This window comes from Siniperca chuatsi, linkage group LG1, assembly GCF_020085105.1.
Source record: "Siniperca chuatsi isolate FFG_IHB_CAS linkage group LG1, ASM2008510v1, whole genome shotgun sequence".
NCBI classification, from domain to species: Eukaryota; Metazoa; Chordata; class Actinopteri; order Centrarchiformes; family Sinipercidae; genus Siniperca; species Siniperca chuatsi.
In genome coordinates, this window is record NC_058042.1 from 11,442,838 (window position 1) to 11,450,719 (window position 7,882).

Here is a 7,882-nt window from a genome sequence, read left to right on the forward strand (position 1 = left end):
ACAAGTCTTCTTTCGGCCAACCATTTTGTGCAGAATTCTTCCATCCGTTGCTGTTAGCTATGTAGTTAGCTAACATTCATTCACATCATTAGCAACACTGGAAAACGTGATAACTCTCGCAGTTGTTACATTTAATGAAGTTACGAACTTTTTCATTGGTGTAAACACATTTTTCTTTTTTCTTTTTTTCCCCAGACCATTCACAGTTTTGCAGTGCCTTGAAGTTACGAAATGTGAGATTGAAACTTCACCTGCCCTCCTTCGACTTAAAACGGCTCCCTCCATAGCAGTGCCATTGTAGTCCAGAAGGGGCGCTGTTTCACCAATTTGGAGAATTGGTGAAACACTGGTAATGGTGAGATAGCAACATCACTGTGCAGATCATAGACCGTATATAAAGATATTTCTTTACAGTCTATGGTCTAGATGCATGCAGTAAATATTATATGACAAATCAGGGGTTTATTTTTATTTTTTACTAAAAATGTATTAGCCTGAATAAAAGGGGAAGGGTGGCTTCCCTAGGCTTCTTGAAGGAAACAACTACACTGCTAAGGATTTAAGCCTGGGTCACTTGAATTCATTTTGTGGCCACTGACCGTTTCACTAGTGATTCTGGACAATTGGGGAAGTTCACTTTAAGAGACTTTATAATATATCTAACTCCCATTCAGCAAAAAATTACAGACTTGTGTGCAATATTTAAAGAAATTTATCATTGAAGCATTTTTAGAGCTTTTTGGAATTTGATTTTGAGTGATTTATTATGGTCCTCAAGTCTCAAATACAATGAAAACAAAAAGTATATAACTTCTCAGAAAATGTTTCAGTGTATTTTCTATTTCTCTGTATTCTTTCTTTCTTTTTCCTCTTCTTATTAGTATTACTTTATTTAACTCTTACTGGAACACGTATTGAGATCCTAAAACATTTCAAATACTGCACAATGCCAGAAAAATACTTCTGGGCAGTTTTTACCTTGTAAATGTCAAGACCAAACCTTAAATTAATGTAAACACCTTCAGCTCACATAATTGACCATGGCTGGTTCACTGCAGGCTGGTGTGACAGGCATGGATTAATGTTACCAAACTGTATCATAAAATCGACTGTAGCACTGAAATGCAAATGTGTTTATCTTGTGGAGTTTGAGCTGCACTGCTTCACCTTCGAGACAGTGCAGCACAAGATCAGCTACAGGTTTATAGTCACTAAGACTGTATTTCATTTCAAGAGTGATGAACACTGAAAAAATAGTCTATGTCTTTATTTATTTAGCCAACAATTTTTCCAGAAGGCCTTATTTGGCATAGTTTACAGGGTTGTTGGATTAATGCTACAGTATGTTACAGACAAATGACCACAGACCTGAATCTGTCTAACAGAACATGATTTTGGTTTGGCCATGTCATTTTTTTTTGGATTAAATTGTCAAGAAAAAAAATGTTAAGAAATTCAGGATATCCGTCATGACACCTGTCACATACAGTACTGTATCATTTGTCACTTGACAGATATTGACTTCCGATTTTTGGGGGGGAGATTCTTGCCCTCATTCCCAATGAAAAGGTTTTGCAGAATTACATCATGCATCCAAAGTGGTTAATTAGGTGTAAATTAAGCCTTTTATGGATTCATTTGTCATAGCAATATCTTTTAAACTGACATTTACATTTAATTGAGCAATTTCATTTATTATAGGTCTTATTTAACATGCAAATTTAAATGAGGTGAGTGAATGTACCATTGCATAATATGTCGTTATTCAACTTTTGTGTGAGTTATTGTGTATTGTGCATGCATAATATGTAGCCCAGTGTTTTTCATATCTACTGTTGATGAATAAACAGTATAATTTGCTTGCTGTGTATTATTGTCTTGTTGAGGAAATCAACAATGTGGCTACCAATGGAAAATAGACATTAAAATTCAATATGGTTTGCTTTCCCTTTTGTAAAGACATAGGTGAAAAAAAGCCCTGTTTTTCCCCTTCAAATTGCGGTTCCCCTTTCTTTCCGCAGGGCTGTGGCCAACAGCTCATTGCTGAGTGTCCAGAGAAATGTCAGAATGCCGACAGGTTGTTATCATCAGTGCCCTTATCTTCCCCTTGCAGGTGCACCAGCACAACGAAAACAGCCTGCACATCCCGCCAGTCAAGGTTTTATGGCCTACTGCAGCAGCCGTCTAACTCTATCAGGTGATCAACTCAAGACACAAAAAAGATCAAAATTTGGTATATTCCAGGATAAATTAAAAAGAACAAAACCATTGGGTTTTTTTAAACAAAAGGGACACAGAAGTGGTGTAGAATGGGTCAAAATGGTATAGCTGGGGGGGATTTTGTGCAGTGATTGTAGTACCTATTATTTTCTTTTATAACCATGATACAGTGGCATATAAATACAGGACAGTGTTGGGTTTTTCATTGTTTTGGATCTACTCCAGAACACTGGTTTTGAAATGAAACATTTACTATTAAATTATTCATAAAGATAGTTTTGGTTGAATTTGCTTAGGTTTTGAGGTATCTCTCTGTAAGATTTCCCCTCATGTAATGGAGGTGAATGGGATTGTGTTTGTGGGCCTCACAGCACTCAAAAGCGAGTTAGATTCAAAAGCAACCCTAGGCTGTATTTAAGCACTGTAGTGCTTTGAGCAAAATGCTAATGTCAGCATGCTAACAATGGCAATGCTAACAGGAAGAGCTCACCAAAGTTATTTCAGTTCATTCTGAGGGGGGCACGAATGTCTGAACCAAATTTTGTGGCAATCCATCCAATAGTTGTCGAGACATTTCACTCAAAATCACAACCTGGTGTTGCCGTTAGAGGAAAAGTCAAGGGATCACCAAAATCATTGGGATACATCGTCTGGGAAACATGAATGTCTGAACAAAATGTTCTGGCAATCATCCCAGTAGTTGCTGAGATATTTCAGTCTGGACCAAAATGGTGGACAGACCTACCAACATTGCCATCCCTTAAGCCATGCAGCTAGCAATATCTCTTCCCAAAATCAGCACTTCTGTAACTCTGGATAACCTACAGACCTCACTGTGGGCAGTTTTCACAGGAACTATTTCTTTGGTACAAAGTAGTCACTATAAAAACATTGTTTCTGGAGAGATATATTGCTGTTATTGATGATTTTTGATGATTGACAGTTATAATTATGTGAGCACCACAAACCGTTTGCATGGTTATATACCACCAAGTAAATGATAATTAAATGAACCATCATTTTCACCTTTATTATTTGTAATATTTCCAAACATCAGTCTAATTGAAAAAGAAAAAAGTACAGACAAGTTCTGAGAAGAGAGGAAAAAGAAATGTAAAGAACTTCCATCAAGCCAGCACTGGGCTAAGGGACTCCACTTACATTTTAAGCATCCAAATCAAAGCATCATCATTTGTAAAAGAGATCAAGCAATGTTTCTGCATTAAAATTTAATTCAAACTTAATACAGGAAATGATGGGACCCTTTTTTCTTCTAAAGGTTTGTTTAATCTTCACACACATGCCAAAAAAAATCTCTTTGATCCTCTTCTCCCCTTTAATCAGGGTACATGCTCTCTTGCCCCCCTCCCTTTTCTGTCTCTCATTCAGACTTGTTCCTCCTCAACCCATCTGTCTCCTTGTACTGGTTTCATTTCTGTTGACAAAGCATTACAGAGCCCCCATGTCTTGTCTTGCCTAATTGGTCCACATGGACTAATTTAGCATCTAATTACCAAGCTAGTTTTCATGCTTCTGAATTTTCAGGGTCGTGTTTTGCCTTTAGATAACTTTCCTCCCTCTCAAGGCTATATAGTTGCTCACATTTCAATGAACCATATGAATAATTGTCTATTGTAATAGGTATAAATAAAAGTTAAAATACAATAATGGCCATGACTTGGAAGCAAGACCTAAATACCTCCAACATAGGGCTTAAAGGAGAACTGGAGCATTAAAAAATAAATAAATAATCTATAAACAAGTGTAAACATGTCAAAAGTGATGGATGGTCATTGAGTTGTGGTCTCATTAGTGATAACTCAATGTCCACTGAGAACTTAAATGACTCAGAGCTTAGATAGTTTTATAGCTGACTTAGTTACAGTATGGTCAGATAATATACTAAAGCAATGTTACAATACAGTTACAGTACATTTTGGTTTTGGTTGGCAATTACTCCCATCAACACAGTATGGTTAAAACAATGCAACTTAGCATAAAGATTTTCTGCAGACCTAAAAAGTGTAGGCTGAAGCTATAGCCGATCCTAGCCTTAGTCTGATCACATCCTGCTTATTGTTCGGGGGTTTGGTTTAATTAAGAAATTGCAAATAGCTCAAAACATAGCAGCATGTTGTGCTCTTTGCTTTTCTTATAGAACACATGTTGCTGAACTGAATAAAAGTTTATCTTGGCTCAAAGTAACAGACAGGCTTGAAGTTGCATTACTTAATTATATTAGAAATATTTCTCTTGCTAAGTTGCTGGAAATCTTACTTTTAGATCAGATGAACATGATTGCCATACTATAGTGGTAAATTTACAAGTACCTCAAACAAGTGCATTGAAAAATACAGTAATGTATAGAGCTGTGGTTTTACAGAACTCTTTGCCTGTATATATAATTCAGGAAATGAGAACTAGGTTGTACGATCAGGCCCTGTGTTGAACTGCTGTTACAATTGTTATGTTGGGTTTAGATATTCATAGAGACATATGAAGTACTTAGCAATGTTACTCACCTGTAAAGTGATCTATTATTGGAGCTATTTCTTGTATTGTTTACTTATTTTATTAATTTATTTTCTTTCAGTATTATTTGCGACTTTCAGTTAGTCAGGTTTGTATGTTGTAAATTGGTGTTACAGTGTGTTGGACTATGATATTATGTTGTAGTGTATGATTGGACCCAAGAATAGCCTCTGTTTTGATTAAGCTATTGGGGTGCTAATTAATTCAAAATTAAATGAAAAAAATGTAAAAATAGCTTATTGGGCCTACCCTTTTTACAACACCTACAACCTATTTGACATAGAAAAGAAACATCAAACACAATTTTACACTATCCCTATACCATACTAATGCTAACATACCATTCTGATCATACATTTTTACATTTGTCCTTTAAATTATTAACATTCTTTTTAACTGACAAAGTGTGCTATATGCTGTTATATATAACTGTTCCATAGATTTTCTTTATCAGAAATTAGTTTTGGCCCTGTGTTTCTTATAAATTCACATTCCTCTAATCTTCCTCTAATCCTCACAATCTTTAAAAATCTCCTCTGACCATCTGGATGAAAAAATATTATTTTTAATCTGTTTCTCAAGTTGTGACTGTATTTTCTATAGCCGGAAATAAAATGTATCCTTTCTCTTGTTGTAAAACACAAGCAAAATATTAAAGCGTTATTTTGTGTGAAAATATCAAATACCGGAAAGAAACCCAAACACGGATATCAGATAATAGAATTTAAAATTTTGGTTCACGTTGTGCAAATTAAGAGATATATGTCATTTTCAGCTACCATCTTTGTTTGGTTTAGGAAGAAGTGCTGCGACTTGTGAAATGGGTTAAAACAATTTTATTGTGCAGATAAGTGTTGTTAAACACCCTTTTTCAAAGATTGTTGGTTTTTTATTTTTCAGAAAATCTGATACTTTGCTCTGTGACTCGACTGTAATGACAGTACATGAGAGGCACAAACTGGGACCAGTATAGAAAGAGAAAATGGGTCAATACAATAAAATCAGAAGATGAATTGTCAAAACTGGTTTCAAATGGACATATTTGGAAAACACATGTAGAGTATGAATCTGTAATGTCATGTCTGTGATGTTTGTATGGACCTGGGAACAATCTGGGAGGAGCAATTTAGGTGTCACCAAACAGATAGGACCTGAGCCACACAACCTCCTCTCCAACATGAAGACCTGGAAGAGAACAGACTACACAGACTCACAAGAGCAAAGCTCTTATCCACTCTGGGGACCGTTTTTCTAATAGCATCAGCTATGTGTGAGTAAAACACTGGCCCGGTGTGGACATGGCCTGAGGTTGGAGTGTGTATTGCTAACTGCAGCTGGATCAAGAACAGCAATATCTCCTGTTGTTATTGGCTCTTGTCCTCATTACTTGTGGTCATGTTTTCCTGCTGAACATAAGCCAAATGTCTTCTCTGAAAATGATGCAGTTCTAGACTGGCCACCATAAAAGCTAACATTAACACACATCGTACCTTTGAAATCACAAACAAACTAATTGTTGACTGAAATAGATAATACTGTAAATAAAAATAGTTAACACTATGATAATGCCAGCCTATGGCCTGTGAACTGTACATTTTGTGGAGCTCACAGTTCTATGGGGGGGCCCCCTGAGATGTGACATTTGAAAAGATGCATACAGACAAAAAGCAATGGTGTGTGTGGTGGAGAACTGTGAGTGTAAATGACCTTTAGAATGGTCCAGCATACATAAATAATCTGCTGTTTTACATGTTTATTGATTTCATAAGTATTTTCTGAAAGAAAGTTATGTTATAATAAAGTTACGTATGGTATGTTAAAAAGGTTGTGCTTTTACTTTGTTGTGCTGAAGGAGTAATGACGGTAGGAGAAAAAGGACGCAGGACAGCAAGGTAAAGGTGATGCTTCCAAGTGAAGGAAAATGGCTACAATTTGTTTGTTTAGCACCTAGCTGTTGTGGGCACAAGGTTTGTCAGTATTACGTTTCATATTGTGTGTAATACTGAGTAACATTATAATGTTTTTTTATATTTTTTCTGAGTTTGAAAATGAGTGTGAGTGTGTGAGTGTAAGCTAGCAAAACAGCTGTAGCAATCCAATGCACCACAGTTGTGTTGTGTTGTACAAGCAGTAACAGTCATTGGTAGCTTGGTAGTGTGAAGAAATGCAGTCTTATTAAAGTGTGTTAACTGCTATATAAGGTGAAGCATGCTTGAAATAAATAGAGCTGCATTTCACATGTGATTTGTGCTTCTTTCCTATACTTTATGTTAATTGTAGCTAAAAGGGTGAATAAATATTTAATATTCTTACCTATAGCATTAAGATAAATTAATCCAATTTCTAATTTCAATCCAAGGTTTATATTACAAGATCCTTGAGTTGTAGTTAAATATTATTGGAATATTATAAGGCTAAAGTGATATATTACATCATGTTGTTAAAGGATGGTAATATTTTGTTTTTGTTTCTCTTTATAGTTCTTACGCGTGTTACTGTGAACTACAATACCGTTGAAGAGTTAGACCATCATTCAGCCGGAGATGATACAGTAAGTGTCCAAAGTCATCTTTGAATTAGGGCTTCAGGAGCATTCCTTAAAGATAGCAGTGTAGACTATCTGCAGTGGCTTAAGTATTCAGTTGTATTTATTTAATGTTTGCCACATTTTGTTGTATTATAGCCTTAATTTCTGATTGTTTTTTGCCATTAATCTACACACAACACCAAGACAAAATGTACCTCAACCAGTGTTGCACACCTGCAGTATATTTGGGTGATGTTTTCCATTTTTTTCTTGCAAGTCCTTGGATAGCGAGTGATCTACCAGTATCTACAGATATTAAATTCAGAGACTTGTGCTGAAGCTGTACTGTCTTGTCTTGCTTGTTTTCTTGAGGTTGTTAAAATGAAAGGTGTATTGTCAAAGTCTGGGGTTGTGTGAGTCTTGTGGAGAAGGTTTTCTTCAACAACCTCTCTTAATTCAACTCTGTTCATGGAGCTTTGCTGAGCTTTCTGATCGAAGTGTTCAAATGGACAAATCCATGCATTTTCTGTGGCAGAGAGGACTACTTGCCTACCCCAAAGACATGCACACACACACATTTTATCCTGTTATACCACTAGCCAT

General features: G+C 35.9%; 1 long non-coding RNA gene across 1 annotated transcript; it reads left to right on the forward strand.

The window, feature by feature from the left end:
- The first annotated feature begins 239 nt into the window (after positions 1–239).
- LOC122880050 lies at positions 240–7,359 on the forward strand. The gene is made up of 3 exons (XR_006378822.1): positions 240–355; positions 2,114–2,197; positions 7,233–7,359. It is a non-coding gene; the product is annotated as an uncharacterized LOC122880050 (long non-coding RNA).
- The last annotated feature ends 523 nt before the right edge of the window (positions 7,360–7,882 follow it).